Source organism: Pseudorca crassidens, chromosome 20, assembly GCF_039906515.1.
Source record: "Pseudorca crassidens isolate mPseCra1 chromosome 20, mPseCra1.hap1, whole genome shotgun sequence".
Classification (NCBI taxonomy): domain Eukaryota; kingdom Metazoa; phylum Chordata; class Mammalia; order Artiodactyla; family Delphinidae; genus Pseudorca; species Pseudorca crassidens.
Window position 1 is genome coordinate 18322244 of NC_090315.1, and position 17471 is coordinate 18339714.

The 17471-nt window shown below is 39.2% G+C and overlaps 1 long non-coding RNA gene across 2 annotated transcripts in view; it reads left to right on the forward strand.

Annotated features, from left to right (window-relative positions):
* LOC137214333 (uncharacterized) overlaps positions 1-17471 on the forward strand; it is a 237961-nt gene that overhangs the window by 115552 nt on the left and 104938 nt on the right. Inside the window, exons 3-4 of one of the 2 annotated variants that reach the window (XR_010938861.1) lie at positions 3114-3262; positions 8699-8755. This is a non-coding gene — a long non-coding RNA (uncharacterized lncRNA). The remainder of the gene's footprint in view (positions 1-3113; positions 3263-8698; positions 8756-17471) is intronic. The other variant, XR_010938862.1, reaches the window with a different exon arrangement.

Genomic DNA, 17471 nt, shown 5'->3' on the forward strand with positions numbered 1-17471 from the left:
TTATGGTTCCATGTCAAATTTATTTGCAGAGCCTTTGCAGTGCTATTGGATCTGTCCCAGGTATGCACCACCAACAGTCAGTCTTGGATTTGAGCTGTGGCTTATCCTGTTCCCTTCACAAAGTCTATGGTAGGCAGTTTAGGAATAGGTCCATATACACACAGGCCGGGGGTCTGTCCATGAGTTCATAAATGACTTTATGGGGTCACTTTTCTCAGCTTCTGCCTCTTCACACTCTCTCAGATACGTTCATCTTCCCTGGGTGTCCTCTTTTCACTCCTCCTGGCCAGAAAGCTGAAGCTTTATTTATCCTGCTCTGTCACACATTGGGCTGTGGTATGAGGAAATGGAGAATGAAATGGGGGGCACTATTTCTCCCACTTACTCTGAGCATTAGCAGACCCCTTTCCTGCTCGTCAAACCAGAACAAGGCAGTGTGTTCTATAGCTCTCTTTGTCTGCACCAGTGCCCATTCTAGGTTTCAGCTGTGTTGCATCCAGGCTGGGGCTACTGGAGGGGAAATGAGGGATTTGATGATACTCTGAATTATGTCCCTCCCCCAATCTATCATTTTACTTTCAGAGTCCTCAAATAGCTGATTCATGCATCCTGTCTACAGTTTATAGCTGCATTCAATGGGAGAGACAGAGAGGAGTGTATTTTTTCCATCTTACTTCATCCATTTTGTCTTTTAAACATTTGTTGACACTTGACACATCCATCTACGGGTGTTTCTTTTTAGTTCTCCTTGTCTTCAAGAACTTGTTCTTTTGTTTAAAGTTCTTTATAATTTTTGTAAAGGTCTTAAATTAAGAAAAAGAGGAGATGGTCAATCTTCTGTCTTTGTTTCATGGATTCTAATAAAATTGTGTTCTATGCAAACTTTGACTGTTTTTTCTTGCTTTTCTCAGTATGATTGTTGCTTTTTTAGTTCCATTTCAAGTTCTCAGGGTTTTTTTTTGTTGTTGTTTGTTTGTTTTGTTTTCTTTTATAACAGGTAACAGGGGCATCTATTAGAAAATTGGAAGAATTAATTGGAAGTCTGCGGTTTTGTTTTTTCCAGAAGGCTAGAATAGAGCTTTTCTCTAATTTTAGAATACAAATATATACATATATGATAAAGAAGACATTTTCCCTCTTTTTGTGTTAACCAAATAAAAATATTTTAATTTGTTCATACTATGGTAATAAAAATCTTTTACATCTGTATATTGCTCTCAGAGAATCTTAACATTAGTTCTTTAGTTAGATTTGATAATTACAGATTTCCTTCTTATGCATGAACATCTACCATGTTTTTTGAGAAGGATTATTTTTATTTAACTCGCTTTGGGATTTTTGCTGCCTATCTTTACTAATTAAGTACCAAAGTGTCCTCAGAATTGTGAAACCTTTGCTGAGTAGTAATATCTATTCTAGTTTAGTTGGTTTTTGAATATTTTCAACCTTCATTGTTCCTTTTATTTTAAGATTGTCATAAGCATAGACCTTTAACTTAATACCTTCATGTGATAAAGGAGAAACTGGGGTTTGGAACTAGATTTTATCCACAGGTACACTGCTTTTAACTTTCACTTTTTATTAACGAAGCTAATGTGAAAGCAAAGTGTTTTCTGTTGCCAATATAACTTCTTTAATTAAACATGAAAGTTATAAGGTAATAGTGCCATGGGTGAAGTTCTAATGTCATCAGAATGGGGAAGATGGGTTTAAAATTGAAACGGTTGGCATGATGGTGACTATAGTACAGCATCAGGAGTTTTGACACTTTATTTAATGGAAAATGGATACCAATGCCTTAAACTCTTCGAGTATTAACTTTAAAAAAATTATAAAACTATAAGAGGCATGACTATGAGAAAAGCACTGATGAAAGCCGAGGATGCCCTGGGAAGGTGGGAGTTTGAAAGATTAAAGCATGAATACTCGAGGTTTCAAACTCTGAGAGAATGTGTATCCTGAACTTAAATTAGGTCAGGCAAAGCAGAATTCCTCCTTCACTTTTACCAGCCTCATAAAGTTGGCAAGTATGTGAAACAAACAATCATTCTGGAATGTGCTGAACCTGATTATAACAAAATCCCAGTGAGAAACCCTGATCTACAGTCTTTGTGCCAGTGGGAGTGGCATTAGGAGTTCATTTTCTTGACTAAAAAGTAAAGTACTCAGACAAGTGTTTTTTAATGGAGAGTCTTAAGATCCCTCTCTCTAATTTCCATTTATATCAGAAAGTATCTTTTCAAACAATAGTTTCCCATTCATGAAGACCTCAACCTATTGATATCAGTGTATCTGTCATGCCTGTGCAGTCCACTCAGTAGAATTTCTAATACTTTGTAGAATTATGTTCTTTTCCCCCCAGAAAAAGCCAAATGTTATACCAATCATGTCGTTTTACAAAATATTAATAGATTTGCCCAATATCAATATTATACACAGAGATATTCCAGGCATACAGCATGTTACATCTACAAAGACTTTAACATAAAAATGTCCTTGGCTTGGGACTCACAGTAAAAGTGTAATAGTAAAACTAAATTAATTTCACGGTAATTTATCATCCCTAAAATTTAAAGTGGGAGAAGGCAAAGGGTCTTTCAGTCAAGTACCTTCCCCGTGTCTTCCAACAAGAACTGAAAGCTGAGATTTAGTGAAAACAAACTAAAGGGTAGTATATCTGGGTAAATGTAACAGGAATTTTTTTCCCCTAAGTTTGCATACCTGACCAAGTCAATAGACATTGAGTCCCAACAACACTGACGCCTTTAAAATGTTCAGTTTTTACATGAAGCAACTGTGGCCGACAGAGGGGACTTTATGAGAGCACCAGGCACCAGTTGGAATGGCTGTCCAGGGCAAGCAGGACTCCCACACCCCACTTGCCTTCAGGGTCTAGAAAGCCGGGGGTACCCCCATCCCCTCCCACATCAGACCTCTGTGCCCAGCCTGCCATGTGATCAGGAAGAGACCGTGGGGCCCCACTGTCCTAGCCTTCATAGAAGAGAGGGGACCACACGTATCAGGAGACAGACAGCAGCCATTGCATGGGTTTCTGAATAAGCATAACCAGGCTTCCCAAAGCTTCCTTCATCTTCTGGTATTTTATTTCATAGGTTGATCTGGGAGGGAATTCTTCCTCTTTACAGCACCTTCTAGGGATGGCCAACCATTATCTCCAACCATTTCACCTGGAAATCTCCAAAGAGTGTTACCGAAAGTGGGGTCCGGCTGCTCACTGCTCAAAAGCCAATGAAGAGGCAAGGTTGGTGGAAAGGAAAGTTTGCTTTATTTTGCCAGCAACTAGTGGGGAGTGGGGGTGGCAGACCCCTGTCCAAAGGCTGACTCCGCCCCCTGACAATCAGGGGGCAAGAGCTTTTATAGATGGAGGGAGGGGGCTACATGTAGAACACAGCTCTGACAGTCATCTTTTTTTTTTTAATTAATTTATTTTTTGGCTGCGTTGGGTCTTCATTTCTGCGTGCGGGCTTTCTCTAGTTGCAGCGAGTGGGGACTACTCTTCGTTGCGGTGCGCAGGCTTCTCATTGCAGTGGCTTCTCTTGTTGCAGAGCACGGGCTCTAGAGCGCGTGGGCTTCAGTGGTTGAGGCGCGTGGTCCCAGTTGTTGTGGCTCGTGGGCTCTAGAGCGCAGGCTCGGTAGTTGTGGTGCACGGGCTTAGGTGCTCCGGGACATGTGGGATCTTCCCGGACCAGGGCTCGAACCCATGTCTCCTGCATTGGCGGGCGGATTCCTAACCACGTCCAGGGAAGTCCTCTGACTGTCATCTTGAAATTAGTCATGCAGTGGTCTGATCAGCGTTATCTTGATTGTTTTAAGTACTGTTCGTCTTTAGTTCCAGGGTTGGTTTGCTCCCATTTCTTTGAGGCCAGTTCTTGGAATTGTGGCAGCTTACATCATGGCTACAGTTTGGTCATCACGTAGTTAACTTCTTCCACCTCGTGGGGATTTCAGTATCTATAAGACAGCTCAAAGGATATGGCTCTGGGGGACTTCCCTGGTGGTCCAGTGGTTGAGACCCCATGCTGCCAGTGCAGGGGGCGTGGGTTTGATCCCTGGTAGGGGAACTAGGATTCCATGCGTGCTGCGCAAAAAACAAACAAACAAACAAACAAAAAATGATATGGCTCAGAATATTATCTATAGCCCTTGAGGAGGAGTTAAAGGTCCTTGACTTTGCTTAATGACTAAACTATTATTATTTGGTCTCCTTTGACTGTTTTCCTTTGTTTCTGCATGTTCTCACTTCTCTGATTAAACTTATTCTTTGGCTAAAATTTTTCTACAGACAAAAGCAGGCTGAGGACATGGGGGGCAAGGACCATAGGGTCCTGCTCCGTTTCAAAAGGACATGCAGGTCCTGCTGACATCCCATTGTGTTTTCAGGAGCTTTGCAGATTTGTCTTTGGTGTGTTTTCCAGTCCTGTGCTTTTCTTCATTCTCCCCAAGTGATTCATTCGTATTTTTCCTGTTGTAAAGTGTTATCATTAATATCCAAATTAATAGTCAAGGAAGCATCCAAATTTAGGGCAGTGATTTTTCTAAAGGAAATTGCTTTCTTTCCTAACAAAAACCTCACTTTGCTGGATTTTTAATTTTTAAATTTATTCTTGAAATAGCTTTATTGTTTTTATGTGTTTATAAAGTGAAATACATACTCTTTGCAAATCTAAGGAAAATCCCTAAAAATACAAAGAGGTTAGCAAAGACTACTCATAATTCCACTTCTTGGAGACGGTCTCTCTTTCCACTTGATTTAAATCCTTCCGGTCCTTTTTAGGGAACTAGAAATACAGCTGTCTATATGTGTGCGATGCACAACTACACTGTCTCTTTAGAACACTCCCAACTCCCTTGTCTCCCCTATTTGCCTAGTAGCTTCCAAACTTGGTCCTACTTTAATTTTATGACTATGAACCTCAACGGGGCCCTTAGCACAGCTCAGCAATATGAATCCATTTCCCCAGTCAGTTAACTCTGCCACTCTCTAAGACCACTGTTTTATGCCTTCTTTTCTCTCCCCCAATCCTTAACACCCTTTCCCTTCCTCACATTCATATGATGACCTTGTTTCTTATTTCACTGAGAAAATAGAAGCAATAAATGAAAGTTGTCTCATGGCCCAGCCATCAGATCAAACCCACCAGCCTCCCTGGCCCCTGGTCCCACTGTGGCTCTCCCCCTACTGCGAGCAACCCCCATGCATGCAGTGCATCCCATCCCTTCTCCTAGTCAGTGGTTTTGCTTCTGACAGGGCTTGACCATCCCTTCGTTCTTCCACTCATCAGTGTTTCTCTCAACTCCTTCACTCCCAGTAGCAATAGAAGCATGCTGTGCTCTCAACCATCTTAAAAACACTTCTTGTCCTCATGTCTGCCCCACCTATGATGACATTTCTCTTCTCCCCTTTATAGAAGAATTTCTCAAGAGTTGGTAGACTCACCATTTCCACTTTGTATTGACTGTATTTTCTTATTTTCTGTATTCCTGATTCTTTGGCATTTCGGGCCTTTTTCCTGGGGAGACTGTTCCTCTCAGGGCTAGCTAATTCCTGGAGTTAGCAAAGGATTCCCCTGCAGGCACCTATGATATACAAACCAATCAATTCAGAGCCCACACACCCCAACCATCTCCTTAATCAAACTCTCACTCACCAAACCAGTATTCCCCCTGCCCTAAGTCACTCCGAGGCCCAAGGTACTGGGCAACTAGTGACCATTCCTATAGCCCAGAGCCAGCTGAAATTACCCAAACAATACAATTCTAAGCTTAACCTACCTGCCTTGCCTCACCCATTCCTTCCTTTGAAAACCCCAGAAAAGATTCTGCTCTGGGCCATTCTCTCCTCTCGCCTTCTGCCTCTTGACTGACCTTGGTGCTTCCCTGTGTGGCCCTGCAGGGTATGCCATGCCTCCTCTTTCTAGGGATCTGTGAGTATAAACTTCTTCCTTCATGATGATCATTTCTGTGTTTGTGTACCTTACCAGAGCTGATTAAAACAAATCCTGGGTACACATGTTAGAATACACATCCTGCCTGGTTTGTCTCTTTCTATGACTGTAATCAGATGTTTGTCCCCAGCATTCCTCTGAAACAGATCTTAGAAGAACACCGGCTTCTTGCCAAATTCAATGGTTAATTCTTGGTCCTCCTGTGACTTGAGCTCCCATCAAACTTGATAGATTCTCATAATTTTCTTTTAAAAATTTCTTCACTTGAGCTCTGGGACTCTACACTCTCCAGGAGCTTCTCTTTCTTTACTGGCTGTTCCTTCTCAGCTTCCTTTGCCCATCTTTCTCCTTTTCTTTTCTTTTTAAAAAATTTTTTATTGGAGTATAGTTGATGTACAATGCTGTGTTAGTTTCAGGTGTACAGCAAAGTGAATCAGTTATACACACACACACACACACACACACACACACATATATCCACTCTTTTTTAGACTCTTTTCCCATATAGGCCATTACAGAGTATTGAGTAGAGTTCCATGTTGCTATACAGTAGGTCCTTATTAGTTATCTATTTTATATATAGTTGTTTATATATGTCAATCCAAGTCTCCCAATTTATCTCTCTTCCCTCTCCCCCCTGGTAATCATAAGTTTGTTTTCTACGACTGTGACTCCATTTCTATTTTGTAAATAAGTTCATTGGTACCACTTTTTTAGATTCCATATATATGTGATATATGATATTGATATTTGTCTTTCTCTGTCTCACTTCACTCAGTACGACAGTCTCTAGCTCCATCCATGTTGCTGCAAATGCCATTATTTCATTCGTTTTTATGGCCACCTTTCTCCTTTTCTTGATGTCCACATGTTCCAGTACCCCCAGGGCTCCATCCTCAGGCAGCTTCTCACCTCTGTCTGCTCTCAGGCTGTAGGTGATAGGTAGGCTGTAGGTAAATACCATCTATGGACTGATGCTTCAGATGTTTTTATTTATTTTTTTATTGAGATAAAATTTATATAACATCAAATTAACCATTAATCGTTTCAAAGTGTACAATTCTATGGCATTTAGTATATTCACAGTGTTGTGCAACCATCTCTTCTACCTAGTTCCCAAACATTTTCAGCACCCCGAGAGGAAGCCCCATACCTATTAAGCGTCATTACCCATTCCCTCCTTCCCAAAGGCCCTCGCAACCACTAGTCTACTTTCTTTCTCTATGGATTTACCTATTCTGGAAGTTTCATATAAATGATGATTCCCAGTTGTCTTATCTCTAGCCAGTAGCTCTCCCCTGCGTTCCTGACACCTATATACGACTGCCTACTTGACACCTTCCCTGGCTCTCTAATTGATATAGCAAACTTTGTGTGTCCCAAAACATACTCTTGAGTTACTCCTTATCCTCTTCTGACTTTCCCCATCTCAGGATATAGCACCACCATTCGTTTAGTTCCTCACTCCTGAAAACTAGGAAGTACGCGATTCTTGTTTTCTGCCTTCATTTGTTTCTCCTCCTTACTCCTCTCTTTTTCTTATTCCTCTTCCCACCGGTTTTGTACAGCAAAGCAAGGAGGCTTTGGTGATGGCAAGAAGGAGGGAGCGATGAGACAAGCCCCTGATCTTGTTCGGCAGATCCTGTTGTATCTGGGAGAATCTGGTGCAGATTATCTAAAGAAGGAAAAGCAGGCAGTTTCTACATCAGAAGCTGCATGGGATAGCTGTGTGCTTGAAGGGGAGGGTCCGGCCACTGCAGTCAGGACTGGGGACAGGCACTGGTAGCAGTCATGGGGCAGCTCAGGGCTCCTCTCTGGGGAGGCGGTGGGGAGTCCCTGTTAGTCCAGCATCAGGAGGCTCTTTCTGCAAACCGTAAAGCTGTCTCTCCCCTCCCATCACTCCTCATTGGTGTCAGTGTCCAAATTCAGGTTCCTCTGATGGTCTCTGCCACTGTTCTCTGTTTAAGTGGGTATATTTTGGCTTTAGCGTGTCATTCTTCATTCTGTCTGTTTCAAATGTGTTACCAGTAAATATAGATTAGGAATCAGGCAAATTTTCTTTCTTTTGGAATTTCAAATCAAATATTTAAAATTGTTGTTTCTTCTTTACTTTAAGCCCCAAGTATGTCAGCACATGCTAACCAGCATGGAAGGAGGGAATCTTGCCTTATGTTGCTGGCATTTTTCTGTGATAGATGTGCAAAGATCTGTTAGCAATTAAGGATTGATTTCATTGTCCAGGAGATTTGGGGATGGAAAGTTTGGCACCACCGGATATTTTGGGATCCAGGAAGTGGGACATGTGCACATTTCTTTGTCTGCTGTGTAGTAGCTGCTTCTCTATCAGATGAGTTGGGCTTCCTGGAAAGAAAAGATTTGGGGGCATAGAATTGTATAGAGGGCCTAATGAGTGTAGAAGGACTTCGTGTACAGCATTTAAAATACTTCAAAAAGAATAGAAACTTATTTTGAAACTTAATAGTTAGCAATATTATAAGTAAAGTGGGTTGATTTTTTTAAACCTAGAGTAGATTTTATTTAAAACTGAATATTTAACAGCTAATTGGGTAAGCCTAAAGGCTTAAACTTACACGTCTATGAATTTAGGCCTTGCGTTTTTGACACCTTGGATCCTATTCTCCTTCCTTTGCTATTTTTTAACTTACTGCAACAGATGAGGGGCTCTTAAACCATCTGTTACCCTTTCTTTTTTCTTTTTTTTAACCATATAGAGTCGCTCAAGGCAAGAAGACCCAGAGCCAGCAAGACTGAAACAAAAAGCAAAGGAGGTAAGCATGGCTTGAGATCATTGGGTTTGACATTTCAAGGCTTGTGCCTATTAATTTTTTATGCCCTGCTACTTGTATATCGTTAATAAAAATCTGACGAAAAACTTTTTAGGATGTATTTGTTGCTTTGGCTTTGATCTTAATGTTTGCAAACTAATACATTAATACATGTGAAGCCTTAAGGAGTTTTTCTAAGAGAATATTTCCATACATTATATTTTCATTTCCATTTTAGGTAGCTGAGCCTCTGTGGGGTTGTTGATGGCGGTGGCATTCGATTTTGGTTGGGAAATGTATCTCTTTGCCTGCTGTTAAATGTCACTTCCTAAGTGTGTGAAACCTTGTCATCAATATTTTACCTAAATTCACTTCTGTAAGATCCGCACTTCTAAGAGGTGTTGCCATTTCAAATTCTTCATTTTGGAAAGATATATGAAACTCCATTCAGTTATTTGTAATAGTAAAACTTATCCCAAATCATCTAATCACAGGGCTTGCAGTCTAGTTATCAAAATTTCGCTGAGGTTAGGCTGGAGATCAGCTCAGTTGAATGTCATTATCTTTGCTCCCTTTAAGGTGCCTGTTCCCTAGTAGTGGCAGCCGTGACTGACTAATAGAGTTGCAGTAAACTTGGTTGTCTAGAAACATAAGTCATGCCAGCTAAAACATGTCGTTTTGTTACTTATATGTTATGTATATGTCCACAAGTGCAAAATGTAGTCGTGGCATGACAAAATGTTCACCAAAAACTTCTAAAAAATATTTGATTTGAGAGTCTAATGAATAATTAGATCACATTTGAAATTTTACTTTGTAAAAATAAGTAGATATGAAACTTGAATCATTACTCATTAAAAAACGATTGCTCACCCGATTTTGAATACTTTGCTGTGACACATGGGTGAATAGGCTGTTGAAATGGCTCTTTCAGTTGTGTTTAACTCAAAAGTGACTGTGAAATTCTCTGAATATTTATGATTTATACTGAGTGTCATACAACCTTCAATAGTTTTCAGATTTTTATCCTTGTAGGTAATGTTTGAAATGTCTATCATATTCTGATTTCTGTGTGGTTAATTATTCAGGTAGATGTTAAGTACCTTTTTCCTAGAGGAGAGGGAATGGAAAAAAGCACACTGTACAGGAAAGCAAAATTAATTCACTGTGGTGATCATTAAAATAACCACCAATCAGAATGATCATTACAGAAATTTCTTTTACTATTCCAAAAAAGATGAAATCGTTACAACTATGATTATTTTTTAGAGCCACTAGAGGGAGTAATGCTGTACAGATTTGTACTTTTAATGAAAAAGATTTGTTTGTCATTGAGTTAGTAAATAAATTTGTGGTAATAGTATTACCGAAATTCAACAGCCGTGGTATTTTAAATCTTCCTTTTTATTTGCGAATGTTGCTGGGTGGTTGATTTAAACTTTAAACCAGCTTTTCGGTGACAGAGGGGAGTGCTCTATACTTTCACACATTTGTCCTACTTCTTTCTCTCCCTTCTAATGTAATTCCTTAATTTTCTAATTCTGCTTACCATCCTGAGGCAATTTTGATAAGCAAATAAGCTTTAGCATTAAAAAAAAAAGGAAGCTTTTGAAATCCTGACTTTCATTTTTTGAGAGATTGTGTGTTTGGTGTGGTAGCCCCACAATAAATGGGAATAAATGATGACAACTTCATTTCTACTGCAGCTTTCAAGAACGTGTCTCTGTTCTTGGACGTCCTGGTGGTCTCCCAGACCAGTGCTTTGGCTTGGCGGGTAAATGACACCCTCCCAAACAGGAGATTTCGTCTCAACTTCTGTCTTCCATGAAGTGATGATAATAAGAAGCTTCAAATTTAATGTGTTTCATTTTTCAAAACTTAAAGAATTTAAAGTAATTCATACACAGTGTTTTACAAATGTTAAGAAGTACTGAAGGGCTTGCAATGAAAAGCACAGCATTGGGCTCCTCTTCTCTTCTGCTCATGTCACTCCTCAGAGCTATCACTTTATAAAATAAAATTTTTATTGGGGTAAAATTTACATACAGTGAAACGCATAGTTGAAAGTCTTCAAATAAATTGGTTTTGATTAATTGGTACAGTTGTGTGACTACCAGCACACTCAAGGTACAGGTCATTTCTGTCACTCCAGAAAATGCCCTCATGCCCCTTCTTGTCAAAATTAATTCACCATAGTGACTGTTAAAATGACTACTGATTAGAGTGATTGCTATAGAAATTTCTTTTTCTACTCTTTCCAAAAAGGTGAAATAGTTATAAATATGGTTATATTTTAAATCCACTAGAGGGAGTAATGAAGTCCAATTTATCAGTTTTTAAAAAATTTTATCCCTTATGCTTTTAATATCATTTCTAAGAAATCATTGCCTAACCAAGGTACTAATATTTACTCCTCTGCTTTTTTCTAAGAGTTTTATAGTTTCAATTTTTACATTTAGGTCTTGATGTATTCTGAGTTACATTTTGTGTATTGTGTGAGGTAAGGGTCCAAATACATCCTTTTGTGTGTGGCTATCCAGTTGTCCCAGCACCATTTGTTGAAAAGACTGTTCTTTCCCCCATTAAATTGTCTTGGTACCCTTGATGAAAATCAGTTGACTGTGAATGTAAAGGCTTATTTCTGGAGTCTCGGTTCTCTTCCATTGATCTAAATGTCCATCCTTATGCCAGTACTGCACTATGTTGATTTATGGTAGCTTTGTAGTAAGTTTTGAAATTGGGATGTATAAGTTCTCCAACTTTCTTTTTCCGGATTATTTTAGCTATTTTGTGTCATTTTTCATTTCCATATGAATTTTAGATCAGCTTGTCAATTTCTGCCAAAAAAAAAAAAAAAAAGGCCTGCTGGGATTCTGATACGGATTATATTGAGACAGATCAGTTGGCAGAAAATTGCCATGTTAACAATACTGAGTCTCCCAGTCCATGAAGATGTAACGTCTCTCCATTTGTTTAGATCGTCTTCTTTAATTTCTTTCAATAATGTTTTATACTTTCAGAGTATAAGTTTTACACTTCTTCTGTTAAATTTATTTCTAAATATTTTTCTTTTTGATACTATTATGAATGGAACTGCTGTCTTAATTTCATTTCAGATGTTCATTGCTAGCACATAGAAGTAAAATTGATTTTTGTTTGTTGATCATTTTTATTTTTTGTATGTTGATCTTCTATCCTGCAAACTTGCTATACTCACTTATTAGTTGTAGTCCTCTTTTTTTTTTTAAGTGGATTTCATAGGGTTTTCTATATACAAGATTATGTTGCCTGAGCATAAAGATAGTTTATTTCTGCCTTTTCAGTCTGGATGCCTTTTATTTCATTTTCTTGCCTTATTTCCCTGTCCAGAACCTCTGGTACAATGTTAAGAATAGACATCCTTGTCTTGTTCTCAATCTTAGGAGGAGAGCATTCAGTCTTTTGGTAGAAAAAAGTTTTAATTTTGATGAAGTGCATGTTATCAATTTTTTTCTTTTATTGTTAGTGCTTTTTGTGTTCTTAGAAATCTTTGCCTATATTTGTCCTGCACCCCAATTCCAGTGTTGTCTGGGAGTGTTTCCTGCACCAACAAGCAATGCTCCTACACCCACTGGTGTCCTACAGTCAACTCAATTCTGACACTATCTACCTGGAGATAGGGTCAGAGTGCATAGGTTAAGAGCTCAGTCCCACAAGACCACCCTCCACTTGCAAGCCCACAACCAATTGCAAGCCCAGGTTGTTAACCTGTGCTTCTGACTGACCAAACCGCTACAGATTGGAAGTTCCCACAACCCTCTCCTTGGGTGTGATTAATTTGTTAGAGTGGCTCACAGAACTCAGGAAACCCATTTATTCACTAGACTGCTGGTTTGTTACAAAGGATATTAAAGGATATGAATCAACAGCCAGATGAAGAGATACACAGGGCGAGGTATTGAACAAAGGAGCTTTATCCTCCTGGAGTTTGGGCCTGCCAAGGTGGCGGATGGAAGTGTTCTGGTTCCCCAGCTTGGCAGCTCTCCAAACCCCATCCTTTCAGGTTTTAATGGAGGCCGCATTACATAGGCACGATTGATTAAATCCTTGGCCATTGGCGAGTGATTCAACCTCCAGCCCCTCTCACTTCCCCAGAGGTAAGGGGGATGGGACTGAAAGTTCCAACCCTCTAATCACGTGGTTGGTTCCCCTGGCCGCCAGCCTCCATCCTTAGGTGCTTTCCAAAAGCACCTTAATAACATAAAGAGACACCTTTACCTCTCACTACAGGATATTCCAAGGGTTTTAGGAGCTCTGTGTCAGAAACGGGGTGAAGACCAAATATATATTTTTTATTATAAATCTATATCACAGTCTACTTAAGGTTATGAAGATTTTCTCCGATGTTCTCTATAGAAGTTTTGTGGTTTATCTTATAAGTTTATGTCTATGATCCATTTCAAATTAATTTTTGTGTAGTTGTTGATTTCTCCCTTTATTTTTGTCATTTTTGCTTCATGTATTTTGAAGCTCTGTTATTAGGTACATACACATTTAGGAGAATTATAGCTTCCTGATGAATTGCTCCTCTATAATTATGAAATATTCCATTTTTTCTTTAGTAATACTCTTTGCCTTGAAGTCTGCTTTTCTGACGTTAAAAGTACTTCATTTACATTTAATGCAATTATTGGTGTGGTTTGAGTTTAAGTCTACTGTCTCGTGATTTGTTGTTTTCTTCTTTTGGCCTTCATTCCTTTGATCCTTTTATCCTGCCTTCTTTTGGATTAATTGAATGTTTTCAGATTTTATTTTATTTCTACTATTGACTTTTTAGTTACACCTATTTTTATTATATATTAGTGGCTGTTCTAAGGCTGACAATATGTATCCTTGATGTATTAAAACCTATTTAGAATTACATTGTACCATTGTTCACATCTACCACTTCTCATTTCACACCTTATACTTCCCACATCACAATTCATACTTCACACGTCACAAATTAAATAACTTTAAAATTGAATCATTCCATTTATTCACTCTCCCACCTCATCCTTTATGCTATTGTTATATCTTTTATTTCTCTAAATCTTATAAGCCCCACCTTACAGTGCTATTATTTTACTTTAAACAGTTTTTAAAGTAAATATGGCAAGAGAAAAGTCTTGTATGTTTACAAAGTTATTTACCATTTCTAGTTTGCTTATTCTTTCCTATAGATTCAGGTTTTCATTGGGTATCACTTTCCTTTAGCCTGAAGAACTTCCTTTAGCATTTCTTGTATTAAAAGTCTAACGACAAATTCTTTTAGCTTTCATTTATCTGAAAATAGTTTTCGTCTCATTTTTGGAGGGTATTTTCACTGAATATAGAATGCAGTGTTGACAGCATTTTTCTTCAACACTTTAGAGATGTAATTCCATTGTCAGCTGGCCTCCATTATTTCTTACGAGGCATCAGTGAACAGTGTTATATTTTCTCAATTATTTTCTGCTCCTCACCCGCTCCTTCTGGAACTTCAGTTGCATACATTGTTAGACCACTTGATATTATCTCAGAGTTCATTGAGACTTTGTTATTTGGAAAGCCTGAGTGTTGACCAAATCCCTCTAACTTGGGAGGATTCTAAACTCAAATTGTCTCCCTTGCAGTGGGTGAAAGCTGAAATCTCTACTCTCTCAGCTGCTGCTTTTCAGCAGGCTTCTTAGAGTTTCCCTGCACATTCACAGTTCAGGGTGAGCTAAGCATTTGAGGGGAGTTTATATGCAAATTTGGTGACTCCCCATTCTGTGGTTCCTTTTTTCCCACCTGGCTTTTTCCCTCTGAATTTTCAGCTTCTCTGGCTGCTTCAAACTCTAACACTTCAAGCCAACTCAGGCTTTCTACTTCAGTTCTAGCTGCTCCACCCCATACAGACTAGGGAGTGCCTTTGGGGAAAATTAATAAGAACATTAATCTCACCCAGTACAATTCCCTTATTTCAAGCCTTGAATCCCCTCCTCTTTATGCCTGCTTCAGGTCACTTTCTAGTGCCTTCAAATAGTTTTTCAAACATTTTGTCCAGAGTTTATAATTATTATCTACAGAAGTGGTAGTCTGATACAATGTAGTCTTTCATAATTTAAACCACAATTTCACAGCAATCATGTTTAACCATTTCTAGTAAAAGGTCTTTTGCAGTTATTTCTGTACTTGAAATACTATGCTTATGTCTGAATGTCTCAACTTTAGAATTATCTAGTGGATTTTTGCTATGTTATATGAAATTTAACTTAATTTACGTCTTTCACCTCCATACCAATATAGTTCACTTGTACCAATATAGTTACATCACTGTTTTTAGTTATTTTAATTGTCACCTATGTAACTTTAGATAACCTTCTTAAACCTATATTTCTTATTCATCAACTCTGGACAGTATCTTAATTATCCACACAGTAAAAAGAGAATATTAGCACTTTTAACTTTCCTTCTCCCTCTTTTATTTTTTTTTTGCCTTCCCCCCCCACTTCTGTATGCTGTGCCTTCATTTTTGCATTGCCAAGCATAATGCCATTTAATTTCTATCACATAGACACAATTATGGTTTCTGTGACTTGCCTATGGCTTGATTCAACACTTATGAATGCAACAAATATTTATTGTGGACCTAGCATGAGCTAGCCCCTGTCCTTGGTGCTGGGGAAACAGCAATGAATACAATAGTAAAGAAAAATCCCTGCCCTTGTAGAACATGCTTTCTAGTGGGGGCGTTCGTGGTGAGGTGGAGACAGAAAATAAACAAGATAAAGAAGTAAAATGTTTAGTATGATCATTGTGTTTAGGAGAAAAATTAAGCTAGGAAAGGGTACAGGGAGTGTGTGTGTGTGTGTGTGTGTGTGTGTGTGTGTGTGTTTGTGTACACGTGTGCACACACACCTGTGTGTTTTGTAATTTAGACAGAATGGTCAGAAAAGATCTCTCTAAAAGGTGATATTTGAGTGAAGTTCTGAAGGAGGTAAGGGAATAATCCATGTGGATATCTGGGGAAAGAGTTCTAGGCAGTAAGTACATGTCCATTATAAAGAGTAAATATTGTTTGCCTTAGAGCTAAGAAGAAACTATGTTTCTGTGACAACATTCCTTCCCAGTGATTCCAGGAACCCCACTCTTGTGCTAGTCACAGAAGAATGTTCAAAAGAATTTGTTCTTGTACTCGACTAATTGCTCACAGTCACGTCATGTTTTCCTCTATGTTATATTTAGATTATACCTTTCTTGTGTATTTTCTCCACCCCCTTTGCTGGTTACCTTTCTTTATTCTCGGTGATAGAAGAAACATATTTTATTCATTATATTACTATAGTTTCCAGGTTATTTTCTCCATTACTTAGAATTCATTCAACTCTTTTATCACATTCACTGACTTCTGCTCACATCTGCTCCAATTTTACCATATTTTGTTATGATTCTATGGTGCAGATGTTAGTTTTTCTTAGAGTTTTCTAGTTATCTTTTCTTTTTTGGCCTTGCATTCTGTGCATTTTTAATATTCTCAGTTATTATGAAGCCCAGTCATACTCTCTTATGGAATCCCCCCACATCTTTTCCTGGATACCTCCCTTCCAAAACCTGCTGTCTTCCTGCTCCAGGCAGGGCTGGTGGCATCTCTGGCTGCTATATAGCTGACATTCTGGTTCCTTCCTGCCCTCTCAGTTCCATGTCTTCTTCTCTATCAACCAGACCCATGAATACAGGATTAACTCCTTAAGTGACTTCTTCAGAAGAGGTACATGGGAGGCAAACTCTCTGAGTGTTTGCATGTCTGAAAAGTGCTTTGTTCTGTCCTCAAACTTTATTGATAATTTGGCTGGGTATAGAATTCTAGATCTAAATATCCATCAGCAATTTGAAGGTCATGCTCTATTGTCCTCAAGTGTCTAGTATTGTTGATGAGAAATCTAATGTGAGTCTGATTCTAGTTTTTTTTTTTAATAGCTAACTCTTTTTTCTTCTAGGAGTCTTTTCAAATCTTTCTTATTGGTATTCTGAAATTTCACAGTGATGTATTTATGCTGGGTCTTTTACATTTAGCTTGCTGAACCTTTGAGAGATCCTCTTACCTTAAAGGCTGATGTTATGTCCATATGCTCAAGGGCAGCATGAATGCATGACTGCATTTTTTTTTTTTTTGCGGTACGCGGGCCTCTCACTGTTATGGCCTCTCCCGTTGTGGAGCACAGGCTCCGGACGTGCAGGCTCAGCAGCCATGGCTCACGGGCCCAGCCACTCCGCAGCATGTGGAATCTTCCCGGACCGGGGCACGAACCTGTGTCCCCTGCATCGGCAGGCGGACTCTCAACCACTGCGCCACCAGGGAAGCCCCAACTGCTGTTTTTTTCACATTTGGATTTGAGTAGGCAGATGGCAGATCATTCAGAATCCAGACCCTTTAATTAATTTCCCTATTTCCGGCCCCAGTGCTCACTCTGTGGTTGTCAAGCTTGACAATTCTGAGTCTAGAATCTCCTATGGCTAGTTTCCTACTCACAGCTACAGGCCTCCCATCTATGTTCAAATCACAGCTTTCTCTGCCCTACCTCCCCAGCTAACTCACATCGTCCATTCCTTTCAACCAAACCTTTGTGGAAATCTCTGGTCCACCAGTGATCCCTCTCGTATTCTCTGCATAGTGTGGGAATGAATCTTTTCTGTTCTTCTACCATCATTTCCCTGGGGGCTCAGGAGGAAGAGTGTG